Source organism: Ambystoma mexicanum, chromosome 11 (genome assembly GCF_040938575.1).
Source record: "Ambystoma mexicanum isolate Mex_15411 chromosome 11, UKY_AmexF1_1, whole genome shotgun sequence".
NCBI classification, from domain to species: Eukaryota; Metazoa; Chordata; class Amphibia; order Caudata; family Ambystomatidae; genus Ambystoma; species Ambystoma mexicanum.
The window spans coordinates 709,220,440-709,242,528 of NC_090934.1; positions in this window are offsets into that span (position 1 = coordinate 709,220,440).

Sequence of the window (22,089 nt, forward strand, 5' to 3'; positions counted from 1 at the left end):
TCCTGCACTGGCCCACCCCCAGGAACTGGATCCAAAAGCGATGGCTGTGTCCTGGCCACCAGGATGACAGATCCCTGCGGATGCGCAAGTGAGACACCTTCAGGTTTCTCACACAGCCCAGCCTCCACCACCTGTGGCAGCGTCAGCCCAGCCACCACCTATGCAACATGCGCACACTGGTTGTGTGCCCTACAACAACACAGACAGCGACAGTACACATGTGACACAAGATAATGCCTGTGCACGCCCCAGCACCCCCCGTGCCATGGTCATAGACAGATATTTCCAAGGAGTCAAACTCAAAAACGATAAACAGGAAGTGCCCATGGACTCCTATGAACATTATGAGGGATGCCCACACCTGGATTCAGTCCACCCACACCCCTAAACCCACACATCTCACGACCACTGCCAGATGGTAACCTGCATGCAATAAGGGCACAGCTGGACCAGATCGAGCGCCAGCAGGTGGAAATACACACACAGATGCGCAAAATCCGCAATACCATCCAGAGGAACAACGCTGCATGACATGTGCACTCAGACAGGCAACATCTGCCATGGTGACACTTGGGCAGATGGTGCGTGAGCACAGAGATGCCTCATCTGCTGCAGCACAGTTCCTATCACATGCTATGCAGTTGACATTGCAGTACATCCGTATCCAGGGTTCTGAGCCCTCAACCACCAACACTCCCACTGAGGGCTCACTAGAAGGCACACCAAGGTGAAGGTCCATCCCCCTACTCAGTACAAGGCTCCAGGAGTCAGACCCCAAGGCCAAATGTGCCCGGAAGTAATGCATGGACATGATGGTCACGCTGATGCATACTGTTGGGGATTTTGAGTGTGTAGGGGGTTTTGGGGAATTTTGAGTGGGTAGGGGGTTTTTGGGGTCGGTGTTGGGATGGGATGTACACTGCATGTATATCCAGAATGGCACGTCACATCATAAAAAGATAATTCACACTTGCAACCTTGAATGGACATCAATATTTCTGTGCATGCATTTATTGCATGAAATGAACAGTGAAGTGAGCATTGCCCAGGTAAATGGCAGGCAGCATCAAAAAAAGTTCTCCATCAGCTCCTGGCTGGTGATGCGACCCAGCCTGGCCTCTGCACGCACAGCATCTGCATGTGTACCATCCGCATGCACGCCTTCATCATCCTCATGACAGGCATGTTCACATCTGGGGGCAAGGGTACGTTGCGCCAAATGCAGATGTTGTGCAACATGGCGCGTGCCAACACGATCTTGCCCACCTTGTCTGGCTTGTACATGAGGGCCCCCCCAGTACGATGAAGACATTGGAAGCGTGCCAGCCCCACACCAAATGTGCGCTCAATTGCCACCCTGGTCCTTATGTATGCACAATTGTATGCCACTTCCTGTGGTGTTTGTGGATTCCCCACAGGGGGTCATCAGCCATTGGAGCTGTAGATATCCGTAGTCACCTGCAAGGGGGATATAAATAGAGCATGTCAATTAATGAGTGTACCTTTCAAGCACTGTGACAATGGTGAGGGTAAGTAGTGTGCCCATATGCGGAAGCACATTACACCTTAAGATATGTGGGCCATTGGAGGAGTGGTGTACATTCCTGTCAGGCATGCCATCTAGGTACTACATTGATACAATGTTGCCCTGATACTACAGGATGGTGTTTGCACGCCCAATACCAACAAATGGGACATGGACAGGAGGGACACAGTTCTCACACCATGGTTCAGTTCATGTCCATATGTGGGACAACTGTGCCTTGGGACATTCCGAGTTCCAGGTGTTGCAATGGGACGTTTATGTGGCAGGGGAGGAGGGCAGATGGGATGTGCAAGTGCTCTTGTGGGCCTGGAAGTGGTTGCTATTGTGTGCCATGGTGGGGGGCACTAGCTGGATGCTAGGCCGGGGTGGACACAAGTGTGGTGTGCACATGCACTGGGGCATAGGTGGGAAGGTGTGGGAGGCTGGTGTTGTAGAGTAGGCAATGGGCTGGTGCCCGGTGAGTGCAATGTGGCCACAGGGTACATGTGTCAGCTGCAGAGGGATGATCGTCAGGGGAGGGTGAGTGGTGAGGAGGTAAGGGTGGCTATTGGGTCGTCTACACATCAGTTAATGGTGCTGTGTTAATGGTGCTGCCTGTTAGGGGTAGGGGTCCATTCCAGTGAGAGGACCCACCTATGGGGGTGTTGGGGGGTGCGAGCGCACACACCACATGAGTATGGGCCGTGGTTGTGGGCGCACAGGACTGATCTGGCTAACATGCCATGTCTTTGCCTGCTGACGATTCACCCCGTTGCTTGCCATCTGGTGCACTTCTGTGAAATGGAAATGCACTGCACTGAGTGACACAGTGTGTGCCCCATTTGATGGGCTTGCTGTGCCATGCAGTTGTGCTCTATCTTGCATGTGTAGTTGTGCATGCACTGTGTGTGTATATGGCTCTGCATCCCATGCTAAGCCACAGTGCCATGCATTACCCCATATTCACTTTTTTCATCATGTGCTGGGTGTCCCTGCTGTATGTGTAAGTTACCATTGGTACAGGGCTGTGCTGCGGCATGTTGATGTTGAGCTCATCGTGGGACTTTGTCGCTCCCATGTAAATGTACTTGGCTCACCTGTGCACCCATGCGTGGCCATGATGATGGAACATGCTCTGTGTGTATCTCTCACTGTTGCATTGTGGTACATGTGGTCTCGTGTGTCTATATGCTGATTGGGTAGCACAGTCTGGGCATTCACTGCTGCTCTTTTTTTCGGGTCATATGACGGAGGACAACAGCCATTGATGTTGGGGAGGTGTGGATTTGGTGGGGGAGGGGGAATTTCCAGCACAACTCATTGCCACTGTGTCTACCCACAATGCAGTCTCTGTGTACTGTGATTCCTACTCACCCAATGCCCAGTTATGTTGTCCTCTGTGCCGCTCCATATATGCTGACAGTGTGCTGTTACGCAATACCATGGCATCATGTGTTGCTCCTGGGAACCAGACACAGCAGCGGGTGATGGTGAGGTCAGCATCACCGGTGACCTGGATGTTCAGTGAGTGGTACTGCTTCCGGTTCCTGTATACCTCCTCCTGGGCCTGGGGTGCAACCAGCTCGACATGCGTACAGTCCAGGGCTGCTACCACATTGCCATGGCTTAGTATCTTGCCTTAGTGGGATTCACCTGTGCCAGGGGGGTTGGGAGTGCAATGTGCTGTCCCACATGCAGCAGGAGTATGTCCCGTACCTCCAGCAGTACTTTGGAAAATGTTGGTTGTGCTAATCTGTGCATCTGACTCACAGTATGGTGGAAGGTGCCTGTTGCAAGGAAATGAAGGACAGACACTACCTTCACCAGCGGTAGCATGGCTGTGCGGATGCCAATCAATGTCTCCCTGGATCATGCTCACTCTCTCTCCCTGTCCAGGCGGTACAGGGTTAGTATTGCAGGTCACTGAGGGTCCATGGCGTGGTATGTACACGGGGTATGGGTGCACGCCTTGCATGGCACCTCCTCCTCCTCTGATTCCTCATCCTCACCCTCCTGTCCAGTGCGCCTCTTGGGCACTCTGTTGGTCCTCAAGCCGCTGCAGCACTATGTTGGCTTGGAGCAGCTGCAGGTCAATGCATACTGTCATGATGCCTACCTCCAAGGAGCCAGGTCCGACCCAGCAACCCCAGAGGCAGGCATCATTTCCCCCAGGGGAGTGCCAGCGGGCCCAAGCTGGGGCCCTTTGGATGCAGTCCTGGCGCCTTAGGCGCCAGGCTCATGTTGGACCCCTGTCCTGGCGCCTTAGGCGCCAGGCTCATAAAGCTAGACATGTGTTCAAGTGTTTTAATGTGCACTTACCTGATGCAGACCATGCTGCTACATCCAGGCCCTCTTGAGGCCTGAATGGAACTACTTTACCTGTGGGACTACTTTCCACCCGGGTGTGGTCGGGGAAGGATACATACCTGATCGGTGGAAGGATACACACTTGGAACTTCTTCCAAAGCTATTTAAACCACACCCGATCAGCAACTCACGCTTCGCGTTGTTCTGCTCCTCGCAGCTGGACGCTCACCGTGTCAGCTCCTGCATCTGGACCTCAGCCACGCCTGTCAATATCCTGGGTCACCTGCAAAGGGAGACAAAAGACCTTACCTGCTAAATCAGCACCACGGAGACATCACACCGACAATCCTGAAAAGGAAGACATCATTTTTAAAAGCATTTCGCTACGATCGCTGCAGCGCTGCATTTCACTCACCTATCCTGGACGCCTCCATCTTCAGCAGCGATCATCCGGATCCACAGCCACTTCCCAGAGCCTTGAGAGAAAAAGACAAGAACAAGGTGAGAGAAGGAAAGGAATAGGAAAAGCTCAGTTTCGTTCTAAGACTTACCTGTTGGGTCATTCCCATTTCATTTCGGGTCTTGCCGCTTCCAGGCATTTTCCGGACCCCGGCCCCTATGGGGAAAAAAGACAAAGACATTGAATGAGCGAATGCAAAGACATTACCCGAGCGCTCATCCAGAACTTACCTGTCATTTACTGGAACTGCAAGTTTCACTTCGGGACGGCGCCATATCACCGGCATTCCGTACCCCGGCGCCTAAGGGGAAAAAGACATAAGCATTAGCACTTGCTGCAACAAGACAATGAACATTATTATAAAGCTTGGACTTTTGAACTTGCATCAGAACTTTTACAGCGCCTTACCTGAATAGTCAAGCTTCCCTGAACTCCCATCAATCCTCAATCCAGTGAAGTAACTGGGTTTCAACGCGCCCCTGCATCAGAAGCAGGATGGAGAGCTCATCCTTCCTGACCCTAAGGTGAGACTTCACGGGGAATCGTGGAAGGGTATCGTGAAGGGTTGGAAGAGAGTGGGAGGCTTGAGCATAACTCAGTCAGTAGGTAATACTCCCTTTTCACGCACAGGGGAATATTCCTGCGAGCCAGAGAAGCCAGAGCAGAGGGGCCCTTCCTGTCCATCTTCAGAGTCCTGCGCTTCACCATTGAAGAAGCACCAGCACTCGAAGCCAGACCTGCGCCTCCGTGGGAATCAGGTGAGCGTTACACATACTACAGCCAGTGGCAGCATTGCGGTGTTTGGAAGTGTGTGTGTGTGTGTTGACAGTTTGGCTTTTTGCACCTACTCCAAGATGCATTGGGAGCACCAGGATGCATTAGGTGCACCAGTGGCCTTATTCATCACACCTGTATGCATTTACTGCCAGCTTTTAGGTGGGGGTTTCGCCGCCTAGCGTTTGCCTGTGTTACTGCCATTTTATGGGCGGTATTCCCGGATAGGTGGGGCTCGTGATATGGCAGTGTTTCCGTCAAGTCTTGGGTGCCCAGCCAGTGGACATCAGTGCCAGTTTCGCTGGTGCCTTACTTACTGTAAATCTGTTGCCATTGGCCGATTTTCCACCTTCAGGGGGCTCCACCTAACTCGTAGTCTGCCGGTCCGGTAGAAGTGGTGGTATCCTGTATTAACGCCACTTTTTACCAGACCGCCATACTTGGAATGAGGCCCATTGTCTCTTTAACCTAATAGGAATAGTTCTAAGACTGAAAAGCTTGTTTGTTTCCCATTAAACTTGGGAACAATCGAAAGTTTGAATTGTTTTTATTTCATCTGTTCTTGTTAGCTCTTGGTAGCCGATCCAGTCTGTATTCTTGGAACTTCTTCTCTTGCTTCACTGTCAACGGGTGCCAGAGGGGTAAAAGTCTCTCCTTTGTAAGGATTTCCGTCATTCAGATGCAGCTAAGCTTGTCTTCCTTGGATCTTCACGGTAGTGGGGGTGACCCCCCATCTACTAGGTACGGTCCTTCAAAATGGGGATTATTCCAAGTGCCAACAAAACTCTTAACAAGCACTTGATCCCCTGGATACAAGCTAGGTGGCTTTAACAGTTCTATAGGATTGATCGTTTGGCTGGCGTCTTCAATCTTTTTCAACCCTTCTCTCCGATTTTTGATCTGTTGGGAAATAAAAGAAACACTAGTGGTCATATTTGTTAAATAATAATGCATCTCATCTCCTAATGTTTTAGCTACACTATGGCAATCAGTTCTATTCCAGTGGGAGAAGCAAGGGGTACTCTCATGCGGCGTCCAGGCACCAACTCATGAATAGTCAGGTGGTGATCTGAGCAAGGCTGGTTTCTCAAGGCGAATAGGGCAAGGGGTAGGCAATATAGCCATCCCTTCTTCAAAGTAAGCTTTATTTAGCTATCCTCTCTTTAAGGTGTCCATTTAAAACCTCACAAATACAATTTGCTTGTGGGTGATAAGCAGATGAAAACGTATGCTTTATGCTTAATAGAAGAGCAATTTGTTCGAACATCTCATTTACAGAATGCATCCCATTATCAGACTGCAGGACTTCGCATACACCCCATCCAAGAAACACCTAACGTACGAGAAATTTGGCAGCACATGTGGCATCGGGGTGCATGCATGGACCTACCTCAATCCATCTGGAAAAAGGACACACTACTACATATCTGTAGCCATTGCATGTTTGCAAGATATCCTCATAATCAATATGTAGATGCTGAAAAGGACCATTGGGCTGGGGTATTGCTCCACTCACTGTTCGCAAAGTATGCCTTGCGCAGAATTTTTGACAGTTAATACAATTCACAATAAACTGCGCAACGTGTTATGATAGATTTGGTGAAAACCAGTCTTCTGTGAACGTGGCAGCAAGATTCTCTCTGTTTGCATTCGCAGGAGAGTGAAGCTGATCCAGCACACTCTCAATAATGCTAGAGGCATAACTGTCTTTCCAGTGCTCACTTGTATCAATATAGCCTCTGTGGGGGATAAAGAACACCCCTGTCTTTTCCATAAATCCTGATCTTCTTGTGAAGCTCGATCCTGCAGCCAAATTAACTGTACAATAGATAAGATATTAAAACCTTCCTTCATCATCGTGCAACGTTCTGACATTTGCTTAACACTTCCTAATTCAAAATCCAAAATATTTGGAAAACATGTTGCTTATTTTGCTTCAAAGTTTGTGGCTTCGTTACCATCAGAAATCATGTCAACCCTCTTAGTATGTGCCGGGCTCTTCACCACAGTGATAGCCAATGGGAGCTTTATTACCTTAATAAGCTTGTCCAATAGCAGCCCATGTTGCACTGGTGTGCTGTCTGCGTGGAGGAAGCCCCTGCTTTAGCAACGTGACAACCCTGCATGAACGGTTGCCATCAAATAGGCAGAGTCAGAGTACACGGTCACTTCCTCATATCTCTGAAGTGCAGTGATAAGCACCACTAATTCTGCAGCTTGTGCTGATATATGTGAAGACAATCTCACACTTGTCACTACTTCAAATTCATGATTCTGTTTTAACTTCACTACTGCCGATCCTGTATGCCTTTCTCCTGTTGTTTGATCAATTTTTGAAGACCCATCAATGAACAGAATTTCCCCCTCTCCTAGACCATTTTCTTTAACGTGGGGAATAGAGTCATAAAACTCAGTATATGTTGTGCAATCGTACATTATCTTCCTTCTCTACTGATTCTGTTATGAATGTCATTGGATTCACTACTCTACATTAACAATTTTGATCGCTGGGTTCTAATTCTATCCTCACACTCTTTGTGAAGTCAGCGTGCTTTTAGGTTTCTCCAAAATGGCAACTAAGGAATGCTCGACATATAATGTCATTGAGCACCTCATTGTAATACTTGCAGCCTTTTCGATTGCGAAAGAAGCAGCAGCTAATGCTTCTTCGCGAGGGTAATGCCCTCTCATCACTGGGTCTAAAATCCCACTATAATAAGCCAATGTTTTATGTCTGTGTCCTAATGTTGTCTTCTGCATAAGGACTGCTGTCATTACCACTCCATTTGAATACGAGAATAAATAAAACTCTTCTTTATAATCTGGAATTCCTAACACAGGGGATGTACAAATTGCCCTTTTTAACTTGTCAAATCCTTCTGTCATCTTATCTGTCCATGTTATGTCATCTTAACCTATCTGTGCTTCTTTACGTCCTTTCAAACGTTGTCTGATATATGTACTGTAATCCAAAACCCAGGCCCTACAATAATTAAATAGGTCTAAAAATTACTGAATTTCCCTCACTGTTGTCTAAATGTGTTCTTGATTGCTTCTCCTCACTCAGGTATCACTTTTCTCTGTCGTGAAAGATTAGCTGTCCTATGTACAGGACCTCTTCCTGGCAATGCTGTAATTTCTCGTTGTCCACTTTGAATCCTTTTCCTGCCAATATTGTCCTTAACTGGGCTGAGTCTTCTCTGCATTTTTCTTCTGTCTCGCTACACACTAGTATGTTATCTACGTACTGAATTATTGTGCTCTCAAGTTGTATGTTGCCATCCGAAAAAATCTATTAAAGATTGATGGGGACTCACAGTGCCCTTGTGGTAATCTTGTATGTTTCCACCACTCATTAATACACAAAAAAGGAGTCCTCATGAAGGGGAGTTGAAAAGAAATCATTTTTAGATCTACGGAACAGAAACGGTGGCCATTAAAGACCTGCACACTGATATAACCCTTCGAATATGGCTAGGTCAAGGAGGGGCAGGGGGTCTGACAGCAGCTATTTCAACAGCTAGAGGCCTAAAACTGGGTTGTTCGCTTGCACTGGCCCAGTTCGATTTGTTCTTTTCGGACCACCCTGACTATGAACAAAACTCACCGAACATCGAAGGGGTGAAGATTGATCATCTAGTCTATGCTGATGACTTGGTCCTAATAGACCAAACCTACATAAGCCTACAAAGGCAACTAAAAGCCCTGGAACAGTACATCTTTGAGAATGGACTGAAAATAAACATGAAGAAATGCAAGATCCTGACCCTGGGAGAACCGAGGGGGAGAGCAGGGAAAGAAATTTGGCACCTGGAAAATGAAAACTTGTCAGAAGTAACTTCAATTGTGTACTTGGGGGGCTGTATAAACACAGCCCTAAGAGACCTCCCTCATGAATGCATGCTGAGGAACAAAATCAAATAATTATTTTTCCAAATGGATCAAAAGGAAATACGGGACATTTTCCATTAAACCAGCCCTAACTTTCTATGAAGCAAAGGTAGTGCCTATAATCACATATTGAGCAGAAACATTCCTGGCTCTACCTCCAAAAATCCGGGACCAGCTGGAAAGCAACTTCTGGAAAAGCTTGTTGAATCTCCCAAAATGTCTTCCAATGGCAGTAGTAAGGCAGAGCTGGGCTTAATCTCACTCCAAGCGCCCGTTACCAGGAAAAATCTTGCTTTCCTACGGAAGGTTACAGCAATTGACCCGACAAGAGGATTTGGGATGCTGAAGAGGGCCTTAATGGGAGGAGGAGATCGCGGGATGCAGGATTGGAAGAGCACATGTATGGGGCCTTGGACCAGATTACAGCAACAGAAGAGTAATTGATGACCAACCCAGACTCAGTGAAAACTAGGATCTGGTGACAGGATTGAATCCTGACACTGGACAAAGCCAGCAAAGCAAAAATATGCATTCAGAAGGGTGTAACAAGGGGCCCTGTAGGGGAGGCATGGTATCACGAATATGACACTGACACAATGGATACAATTTGTAAAACCTGCTGGAGAAACTCCTACTTTGCCCTGTAACTAAGATGGGAGCAGTCTAAACCATCAAACGATAAACAAAACAGTGCTAGTGGAGTCTGTCAAATCAAAATGGCCTACTCTAACAAAACCTAATGCCTGCCCTATCTCTTGTACAAGAAAGTGTATAAAGGAGAAATGTATACAAAGGCAAAAATCAATGTTCAAAAGAATACATGTGGTTGAACCAGCTCTCCTCCCCACGTTAGACCTCACAAAGTAAGGCTGTCCCTGTAGGCAGGATGACACACTCTGGCTCAGTTTTCAACACAATAAACAGTTCCAAAATGTGGATTGAGGCCCGCCTGGCCTTCCACGTTAAAGTCTCTTTTCCTGACTTCCAAATAATGTTTCAACAAAAAGTTCACATAGGTCCCCTCTGTCGGGCTCACACCCTCCACACTAAAGTTCACGTAGGTCCCCCTATGTCGGGCTCAGAATTTTTACCTCAAAGTTCAACAAAGACATGCAAGGGTGCTCCCTTCCCCAAGATTATTACACTTCGGGTCTCCCTCTGCCAGGCTCAGACCACTTTCGCATGTCAAAGACTTTCGAATGTGCGTGGCTTTCTTTACAGACCACTGCAGGACCACTTTGACTCAAAGTTCACAGTTTAACTTTCACTCTCTCTTTCTATAGGAGTCAACTTTTCTTAATTCACTTTTGCCGTTCATTCGCTTTATCGCTTCAAACAATGTACCTTTCACTGAGACTTTCAAGTGGGCTACTTCCTTTCGCCGGATCCCTCCGTAACTTAGTATCGCTGATTTCACAGCTGTCCTTACTTCAAAGTTAATTCACAGGTCTGCCTTTCTTCGCGTCTCATCCACAAGCGTGCAGCCTTCACTTGCGATATAATGTTGCTACTTCAAACCTGAACACACACCGGTCTCAGGTCACTTGCCAACTCACCGGCTATGTACGTTTCTTTCTTGGTTTTGCGATTTCCAATTCACTAGTCAAGGTTAGTACCACAGGCTTGGCCTCGTCTCCCGGAACTCTGCTGTTCACCTGGAAGGGTTGCTGGTGTCCTTGAAACACAATGCAGCCTTCTGATGTGGGATATGGCCTTCTCCATGTGTCTCTCGCGGCCTTTCTGAGGCAACGACCTCCAGTAGGGAACCTCTTGGGGTTTTCGACCCACTACTCTCGGTCCCTTGGTTCGTCGCTCTGCTCCAGTAGGTTTGCCTTCGTCCCGGAAGTTCTGCTCGTACTCGTGTTCTGCCTTGCTCAGAGAGTGTCTCTAGGTTCTGCCTTTTATTCATATGAGGAGAGCTAATTGGTATCAGTTTTATACACTTAGAATCAAGTGCCTGACTTTGCCTGACCCGATTAGCGGGACATGTCCAGTACGACGTGTGAAAGTTAATGGTGTTACTCTCAGTCACCCTCTTCCTCGGGCCAGTGTTTATGTAAAAAGGGGGGGGGGGTTGGGACCTCAGCGAATCCGAAAAAATAGGATGAGTTAGATAAACAAAATAGCGGGATACTGTGCCTCACCCTCGGCTGCCCCGAAGATCCCTCACCCAGGTGATCCTCCCACACTGGTCCACCCCCAGTGTCTGGATCCAAAGGTGATGGCTGTTACATCCTGCTATAAACGTTGGTCCTTGTGGCATCGCGGCAGAACTTGCCGTTCCGCATTTGTGAATCCCCCCAGCATGGTGGCGTATCTTTCATGCTATTCATTGAGTGCCGGTATAGTTGTTTCACGTTCTTCTCCGACGCTGCGTGCGGATCATGTGACCGGATATAAGGGACCAATTGCTTTGCCTCTGCGCGTCGCTACTCTCTTAGTCCAGACGCTTCGTAAGTGATCGCCTCCTAGGGATCTTTACTCTCTGACTTGTGCTTGATTGCTAACCTTTTTCCCTCTTGTGTACTTCAGAATTGAATCTTCCAGATATCAGGGAATCTTTGACTCCACCCGCCGAGACCCCTCGTAGTTTCCCTCCGGACCTCTGTCTGAATCTCGTATTTGTGCCCGGCTGTTGCTTTCATTCTACGGTACTTACTTTCCTGACATTTCCCTCCTCTCATTTAATAGATCCGCCATTCAGATACTTGCTATTATACTACTAATCCTTCCCCTCTCCCGTATATTTTAGGAGTGTTCCTTCCATCCTTTCAGCCTTCCGAGTTCCTTGACACACGGAGCGTAATTTATCTGCATTAGAATATCTGAGGCAGATATAGGTAGGCGCAGGGTTTCTGTGGGACTCTTCTGTTCCGTATTCAACCTCTCTCACCTGTCCTTTCTCATTTTACAGAATACTTCCCGACAGAATTCGTACTTCAGAATCACAGAGTTCCCGCAAGATTCTGGGACGTTGAATCCAGACAAGATCCAGTGTCATCAGATCCGCGCAGGTTTTTTTCCCCCATAGACGGTTTCCCTGGGGGCGCAGTCCTCTCTTCTCCTGGTGTTTCTATCCGGGTAGGGAGTGATTGGGCTTATAGGGAAGCTTTTGCAATCTTCAGTACCATTGCCTTCCCGGTTACTGCTGGATGTTCAGGTTAGTGCGTTCAATCTATATATCATAATTTAATGCTTATGAAAAGCTCTTAACATTAACTGAGCTAACAGATAGCAATGGCTGTGCCCTGGCCGCCTGAGAGAGAGAGATCCCCGGGGACTTGTGGGTGAGACAACCTCTGGTTTGTCACATACCTTTCCTCTATGCAATGTAGCCACATCTTTTTCACAGGGAAACTGGGAAAGGAAATCGACGTTGCCCTGTTCTTTACCTTTTCGGTGTTCCACAGTGAAACAGTAGGGTTGCAGGTCTAAGAAACATTGCATGACTCGAGAGTTAGACTGCTTTAGTTGACTTATCCATACTAAAGGGAAGTGGTCGGTGCCAAGTGTGAACTTTCTCTCTAGAAGGTATTATCTTAGATGGACAATTCCTTGCCAAAAAGGTCAAGGGTGTTTCCCTCCTTGCAACCCCTTCTTGGTTTTCCGTCTTTCTCCCTTCATTCAGCTGCTGACTCGAAACTGCTGTTCCTTCATGTGCTTTGCCTCGCTCAGAGTGTGCTCTCATGCTCTGCCGTTTATCCCTGTGGGGAGTTTAATGGAAGTCAGATGTGAGTGATTGTCAGTAATTGCCTGACTTCGCCTGACCACAGTAGCGGGACATGTCAGGTAAACTGCTCGGTTCTGAGTCTGTTTTCTACCAAAGCGGGCTGTCCATCTGAAAGTGTTTGTGAAGGGAAATGGTTGGTAAAGTTCCCACGTATCCTACCTGGTAGGATGTTGTAAAGGTGTTACAGGGGAGAGATACCGCGTCACGCCATCCAGTGTCCCACTGCCACAAGACACCTCACCCAGGTGATCCTCCCGCAATGGTCCACCCCAGGATCTGGATCCAAAGGCGATGGCAGTGCCCTGGCCACCCCAGAGAGAGATCCGCGAGGACTAGCGAGTGAGACACCTTCTGGTTTCTCACAATTCTCTACCGTAAAGTAACTCAAAAGGGGAGAATCCATTGGATGCGTGAGAGGTCTTTCTTACTGCAAATAGGGACCATGGATCATGCAATTCCAATCCTTCCCATCCTCATCTGCCAATAATCTCAAAATCATTTTACGGGTTTTGTTAAATCTCTCTACCAATCCGTCCATTTGGGGGTGGAAGACTGAGGTTCTTAAGGTGGTAATGTGTAGTAATTCCTTGACATCACCCAAACGATTACTCATGAAATTGGATCCCTGATCCGTTAGAATTTCCTTGGGGAAACCGACCCTAGAAAAGAATGGTAGTAGGTGTTTTAAAATGTGCTTGGTTGTGTTGTTCCCCATGGGGAAGGCCTCTGGGTACCAGGTAGCATAATCAATGATTACGAGAACATATGTATTACCCAGTCTAGAGGTTTCCAATGGTCCAATGCTATCCATCCCAAATCGGAAGAAAGGGACTTCTATTATGGGTAATGTTTTTTTTAGTTTTAGTTTTATTATTGTGTTATATTGGCTAAGTATAACCTTTAACACATTTACATACTCATATCCATATACATGATACAAAAAATAATCTCCATATAACAATAAAAATACATTTCCATATATACCACTAGAACAGTCCCACTTCCTAAAATTCAAATAAATGTCATAATATTAATTACATTCAAAAACAGGTTTAAGAGAAATTCAGAGCTCTCATGATTTCTTGCCACATACAAAAAAAAGTAAAATTCTTCACCAAATTATCACCAGAGTATGCGTAAGTCCAGAATTGATCAGTACTGATAAAATTCATATTGTGTACCCATCTAAGAAGGGCCTTTTCATAGATCGGAATCCATTTGTAACAATCAGTCAGTAAATGTCTCACTGTTTCAGGCTCCAGAAGACATACTTGACATAAGCAGTCCTTAAAAGGAATCCTGAGCCACGCACCTCTATTGGCTAAAGTAGGACGTTGATTGAGTCTCAGGCAGAGGATAAACCTTACGTTACAATTCTGGATATTCCTCATATAACTACAGATTGAATTAGCAGAGAAAGCTTGCCTGGCAAAGGTTTTATAGTGTGATTTCGCCCCCACATGCATGATATGCTTGTTCCGGTCCCAAAAACCTGCTTTTTTCTTTATTTCCGCAAATGTGGATGCTAAAAACTCCTATGGATGACAGGTAGAGACAATTTCTTTCAAGAAGCTTACTCTCTCCCCATGCCACTGCCTAAGGGCCGGGCGGCAGATTAAATTACCATCTTCAGCCAGAAAAGGGGCATAGGGAGATTGTGAATTATCCTTGCTCATCAAAAGTTTAACGTAAAAAGAGCAGGCTGCTATCATCCTCCTAGTGGACAAGAAGATGAGACTCAGTTCAAAACACAGAGCTTCCATTGGGACCACAAGTGATAGCCCTAGGGCTTTTTTCCAAAGTCTTCCCTCAAGAACATCGAGCCATGCAGTCTCTCTGTTAGTAAAAACCTCTAATCCATACAGTACGCTGGGGACAACACAGGCATTGTACAGCCTTAGCAAACCCTCCATGGAGTAACCGCCCGAGTTAGAAATAAAGGTTCTAATGGCCTTCAATTTAGCCATTGCTTTACTCATGGCGAGCTTGGCAAAGCCCCTCCTGAACAATTTATTATGAGAGTGCCCAGATAAATATAACTAGGCACTTCCGGGGGGCGTGGCTTGAAAGCCATGGAATAAGCTGTGGTTCCCGAATGCTTCTGCAGATCCTGAAACGATCCCGACATGCACAAAGAACCTGGATAGTGCTGGCAGTGTAAAATTGACCTAAAGCTGCATGAACATGGTGGGCATGCTGCAATCCCTTCTTGGAACGAAATGGAAAGAAGGAGCTGAAGTCACGGGCGCACAAACACAGCCTGGTCCACCGTAAAAAAGTGACAAACAAAATGGTGGCCGTTCCCAGACAATGGGTAATGCCGGCGTGCAACTGCTGAGATACGCAGTGACTGAGTAGGCAAAGGGGGACGGGCAGAGAAAATATAAACATTGCCGCAACTGGATACAACTGATCTCTCGCATGCGGGCATCGCCGGGAGATATTGATCAAAGCAGCAGATTGTGCCCCAGTGGTGCAGAACCTATGTAGAAGTAGGTTGAACCCCGAAATATTAGTGCGTATGGACATGGAGCCCTGAGTGCCTCGTTGGAAGACCTGAAAGTGCGGCGGTGCACACAACAGTTTCTAACAAATTTGGACGAGGCCTGGGGATTGTGCAGCAAATGGTGTGTGAGGCGGGGCTGAGCCGAACACAAAGAGTGTTGAACGGACCGGCAGTGCCCCGGGTCCGATTGGGACACAATTGATAACCGCGGCGGGACTCAACCACGTCCTGCCGCGGGGAGGTCGCCTGAGTCCCCCCTGTGCAGCAGCGACGACCAGGCTGAGCAGGAGCAGCCAGAGCCTCATTGGAGAAGAGGCAAGCTGGCTACAACCCATGCTACATAAGTAGCAACCTGACGACGAAGTGAAACAGTGCTCGCTCCTAACAGCAAGAGCCGGAACCCCTGGGGGATTAAATAGACAGAGCCTTATCTCAGGGTTGCTGTGTGAGCCCGGGATACCTGGGTTCACCACAATACAGGGCCGAACACACAGGCAGTGAACAACGGTCCCTGGAGGACAGCTGCTGAGGAATCCCCTACAAAGTAGCACTCTCCTACAACAGGGAGTGCAAGGAAGAGCCTCTATAACATCCAAGGCAGCTTGCTGGCTGAACACAGCCATAGGACTAGCAGCTGGTAAGCGTATAGACAAGTGACAAGAGACCACTTGACCCACCCGACACTCATCCGCTGGTGGTGAGAAAGCAGAAAGATAACCCAGGCTGCCATACCAACACGTTGCTAGGCATAAAAGACCCCGACCAGAGAGTGGGAAAACACCCACCACAACACACCGCCAGGAAGGCCAGTGCGGGGGCAGAGAACATGGCAGCGAAAAATAATAAAACTAAAGTGAAACAACCAACATTAGGCATCTTCACTAAACAGGCATAGTCGCCGGAGGCACCAGCATCAGTAAAAGGAGCCACTCTAGATAAGATTACCCCGCCTCGGGATGACCACCACATCCTGGAAGGCATAGCGGAACTGAAGGCCGCATGGGGGAGTAAAATTGACACAGCCATGGCGTAGATGAAACTGCACTCGAAACCAAAATTGATGCGGTCTGTGTGGACGTGAACCTTTTCAGACAAGACGTCAGGAAGTTAGCGGAACGCACAAACGGCCGGGAAAAGAAAGTACAAACTAACGCGGAGACCAGCACAGCTAATGCTAAGGAGGTGCACATATTACAGCAACAGGTGCATAACCTAGAAAGCCGAGCTGAAGAAGCAGAAGGGCGGGCCTGTAACAACATACAAGTGGTAGGCCTGCCGGAAGGGGAGGAAGGTACGGACCCCACAAACTACGTGGAGAACATGCTGACACAGGAGATCGGAGCAGGGGTGCTCAAACAAGGGTTTACGGTGGAGAGAGCGCACAGGGCCCTGCTTAGGAGGCCCCAACCAGGAGCTCCCCCACCCCGAGCAATCATAGCCAAGATTCTAAACTACAAAGAGCGGGAGAATATCCTTGAATACTTCCGTAAGGGCAGAACGATAAGTAGGGCATCGGCGGCTGTCACAGCATACCCGGACTATACCATGCAGGTACAAAGGCAGCGACTACAGTATGTGGCGGTCAAGAAGCAGCTGTGGGAATCTGGCTTCAAATACATGCTGCCGTACCCGGCGAAACTGAAGATTTTGCACAAAGGGAAAGCGTTCTTCTTTGAGTCACCGGAGGAAGCAGGGAATTGGCTGGACGCACAGGGCTGTCCGGCGGACGTAGGAGGTCGAGATCAGAACGGACAAGATAAGTGAAGTGGTTGCATGGGGGGGGGAAGGGGACTGGGGCTGATTTTTGTGGATAAAAAGATGACTCAGCCATACGGAGGGTGGAGGCCTGGTGGGGCCCTCTGTGTAGGGATAGAAGATAGAACTATGAACAATGGGTGATACCAGGGAGTAGCCTGAATATTAGACTGACATAGTAACCGGTAAGTGTGTGTCAAAAAGATAGGAGTGGCACTTTGCCATTAAGGCAGGAGCAATGGAGACAGGGAGTTCTTACCCCCTGAAGTTAGATTAGCCGGGACATCACTAGGGTGGACCTCCGCTGGGTTGTATTGGTAGGACTAGATGCGGGATAGCCCGAGATACAGGGATGGAGCTGTGCACCAGTTGAGGAGGGGAGGGAGGGCATGGAAGGGGGTGTTGGGGTAGTTAGACGGGTGTTTTGGTTTGGGGGTGGGAAGTGGGGGAGGGAGTGATGTAGATGACACAGGAGTTCAACACGGAAGGCCCACAAACACAACTAACTCTAAACAGGAAAAGGTGGGAAGGCGGGTGGGCAGAATAGGATATGGCTGAAATGGGGGACCTCAGAATTGTGACCTGGAATGTACGCGGGCTAAACACCTATATTAAGCACAACAAAGTTATGATGTATTTACACAGGCAAAAAATAGATATAGCAATGTTACAGGAAACCCACTTAACTAAAGAGAAACTAGAGTTGACGAAGAGCAAGTGGAAAGGGACCATCACAGGGGCCACATATTCAGCGTACACTAGAGGGGTCCTTATATGGATTGCGCCCCATGTCCCGTTCAAACTGTTACAACAGGAAGTAAGAGAGGATGGGAGGATGGTACTGGTAAAAGGGATAGTGGGCAATAAAGTGGTCAACTTGATTAATATCTATGCCCCAAATAATGATACTGCACCCTATTTTAGGAATCTGTATGCCACAGTTAGCCCATATATGGAAGGAGCGGTCATAATGGGAGGAGATCTTAATTGTACACTAGACCCCAAAATGGATAGTTCGGACGACAAAAGACCTAAGCCCAGCCCGGCTGCAAGGGCCCTGACCACACTCATACGTGAATTCCAGCTCACTGAAATATGGAGGAAGCTCCACCCCACATGTAGGGGGTATTCACATTATGCAGCCCAACATGATTTATATACCAGGTTAGACTACATACTAGTGTCCAGTTCTATCATAGAAGAGATTAAAGAGGCAGAGTACAAAGCAGCAGTACTATCAGACCATACACCACTAATGGTAACATGGCAGATCTCGCCGCCCAGGCCAAGGATACCGACGTGGAAACTTCGTACTGAGGTACTGAGAGATACCATGTTCAGAGAAGACCTAAGAAAAGCAATACAGGAATACTTTGAAATAAATGTTGGGAGTGTTGAGGTAGTGGGCACACTCTGGGAAGCATTTAACGTAGTGATAAGAGGGGCAGCGATATCAAAGTCGACTGGGCTGATGGGAGGCATAGAGGCAGAGCTGCGAACCACAGAAAAGGAGATTGAGGCTAGAATGCAAGAGGGTCCAGACTCCCCAAACGGAAGCGATAAAATACCTGAACGAAAAATGTAAATCCCACTGGGAGAGATTATGTAATCTCAACTATAGGAAATATATAGAGAGACAGAATGCGGGAGGGGATAAACCAGGCAGATTATTAGCCTGGTTATGTAAGAACGAAACCCTGAGACAGGTGATCCGAGAGATGCGCCGCGAGGAAGGCGCACTTGTAGACACACAAGAGGGAGTAAACGAGTGATTTCAGAGATATTATCGCAAATTGTACATCGATAATACGGAAGTAGAAGACATTAACATAAACGAAGTGCTGGAGGACATCGTCCTACCCAGACTAGAGATAGCCGAGAAGGAACAGCTTAAGGCGCCAATGGAATTGGAGGAACTGGAATATGTAATCGTAACCTACCTACTAATAAAGCACCGGGGGCCGATGGCCTCCCAAGTGAATTTTACAAGACATATATGGAAGACCTGCTTCCGCCATTGTTAACTATGCTAAATGAGGCGCTCAAACGGGGTAGGCTGCCGGAGACTCTAAGGGAAGCGGCCATCGTTCCACTTCTCAAGCCGAGCAAAATAGGCACCAATTGTGGATCCTACAGACCATTGTCAATGTTAAATCAGGACAGCAAGATCCTCACCGCGGTGATGGCAGACTGAAACCATTGATAAGTGCCCTAATACACCATGACCAGACAGGATATGTCCCTCAGCGGAGCATCTCTGATAACCTTAGGAGATTGCACCATGTTATAGACCAGACCGCTGGTAGCTCCCAAGAACTGGCGATAGTCTCTCTAGACGCTGCCAAGGCTTTTGACTCTGTCAAATGGTCCTGGTTACTAGCGGTCCTAAAGAAACTTGGAATAGGACCGGTATATCTGCAATGGGTGAAATTATTGTATAGTGCGCCGATTGCCAGAGTCCGGACAGGGTCGGTGATATCAGAAAAGTGGACGCTAGGCAGGCAGACTAGACAGAGCTGCCCTTGGTCTCCGATGTTGTTTATCTTGGCGCTGGAGCCACTTGCGGCATACCTCCGATAACAATACGGGGATATAGGCATCACAACGAAGGGTGGACAGCACCTGATATCACTGTACGCAGATGATATGCTGTTGTATTTTAGGTACCCTGAAGAAAAACTACAATATATACTAGAGGTATTTGATCGATATGCACTAATATCAGGTATAACGGTAAACCCATGGAAGTCCCTGATATTCCTACTAGGGAGAAATGTAGGGGTGCCTCAAGGTAGGTTACCAGTGCTACAGATCGAATTGGCGGGAGACACCTTTAGATACCTGGGGATATATGTGTATCACAAGGTTGGAGATGAGCATAAGAAGAACACAGAGCAAGTAATAGAAGGGAATCAACGCAGTATGACATTCTGGACAAAGTTGTCCCTGACCATGTTGGGAAGAACGGCACAACTGAAAATGATAGTATTGCCGAGGCTATCGACATAACTTTGCAAATGTCCCGTACCTGATACCTAAACAATTTTTAGGTAGGTAGCATGTGTAGAGGGTTCATTTGGCATAACACCAGAAATCGAGTAGCCGTATGGAAGTTACAAAACCCACATGACCTAACGGGTATTAAACTACCCAATTTTTAGGTGTATTATCTAGGGAGCCAATTACAGTACGCAGCCAGATGGCTCTCCGAAGATACCACTTCGGAGTCCAGAGTATTGAGGGTGGAATGTACACCATATTTCTTAAATGAATGGATGTGGGTAACTGAGCCCTCGGAAAGTGGAGAAGCGGCGTTACTCACTTTGGGTAGGAGGATCGGGCAGTGTGATGCTGGGAAGCTGGACACTGTGCTCCCCGCATGTCCCTTTGGTGTCATTAAAGGGGATGGATGACCAACTAAGACGCGCGATGAGGGAATACTGAGAGCCAATGGGGGTGACAACAGTAGGGGATGTATGGCAAGGAGATGGTAGAATAGAGTTTGACAGCTTAAGCGAGAACACAGTCCTACACAGCGGGCAGTACATCACGTATGTGCGGTTGATGGCAATGCTGAACAAGACGTGTTCAGAAATAGAACTAACCCAACAGCCAGACGAGGCCATAGAAATGTTCCAAACGGTATCAGATGGGGGTAATGAGGTCTCCAGAATCTACAAAATACTGATGTCTAGAGTGGGGAAGGAGGTTGTTCAGACGAGGCGGGACTAGGAAGAGGAAAGCGGGTAAACAATAAGTGATGGTCTATGGGAAAAGGATCAGAGGTACCATAAAAAAGTGTTGAGGAATGCCCGATTACGACAGATTCAATTGTATATTACTCATAGAGCTTATATGACCCCCAAGAGAATTGCTAAATTTACAAATGCGACTGCACAGCGATGTGCGAAATGTGGGGCAGAAAATGCCGGGATGGTACACATGCTCTGGTCTTGTCCTGAAATTGGGAGATATTGGAGGGAAATAGCGGATCGACTGGCTTCCAAGGGGATCGAACTGGTGGTGGATTCCTTGTGGGCATGCATGGTAGGGGGCTTCCCTAGACCACGCAAACCCAAGCATGTGGGCAAACTCAAGGACCTGGCCTATATTCTAGCTAAAAGAAAGATAGCCATGGGATGGAAAACTCGTACTAGACCAAATATAGGGACCTTTTGCAGTGGGCTGAGGCGGAAACGGTGGTCTGGAGAGAGGCAGCATGTAGAGGGGGTGAAGAGGAAACAGAATCACTGATGGCATGGCAACATTTGGTTGCATCTCTGATGGGCCGGGGACCCGAAGAATTGGACATGGATAGCTTCCTGGACTACGGAGAAGAAGAGCCAATTGTGGACTAATGGACCGTGATGGCCTTCTTATGGTGACTTTGAGGGGGAGGGGAAGAAAAAGCGGGGTGTTGGGGTTTGAGCAGTTTATGCACCATGTTCAGGTGCACTGTTTGTTTGTTATGAAACTAATAAAATGTTTACAAAAAAAAAAAACTAGGCACTTCCACTAGGCTCTCATTCCGGATGGACAAATTACATCTTTTTATATCCTTTCGATTAGCCTTGACAATCATAATTTTATTTTTGGAGAGGTTTAATTGTAGATCATGGGCTGAAGAATACACTTCCAAGGCCGTAAAGCTATGTTGTAGTCCTATTGTGGTTTCATCCAAGAGAATGATGTCATCGGCGTACGACAACCAAGTAATTGGACAAGATTGCACATGCGGTGGATGGTTATGACAATTCCTAAAAACACTTTCCGAACCAGAAATATACATATAAAAATATGTGGGTGCCAAGGTGCAGCCTTGTTTCAGCACATAATTCACAAAAATATTTTCGCTCAGGGCTCCATCCTGATTCCTTCGGATTTGTATGGAATGGTTGCGATATAAGGATTTTGCAAAATAAAGTATTTGGGGATGCAGATTATTCTTTTCCATTTTATCCCAAAGCATCCGCCTATCAACCATATCAAAATCCTTAGTAAAATCTATAAAACAAATTTATAAAACTTTATCTTTTGATGAAAGGGTGCTACGAATAAAATGCCCAAGAATCCAGATATTTTATGCAGTGCTAAAACCCTTACAGAATCCCATAATCTTATTACTAAAAATATTCTCTTTT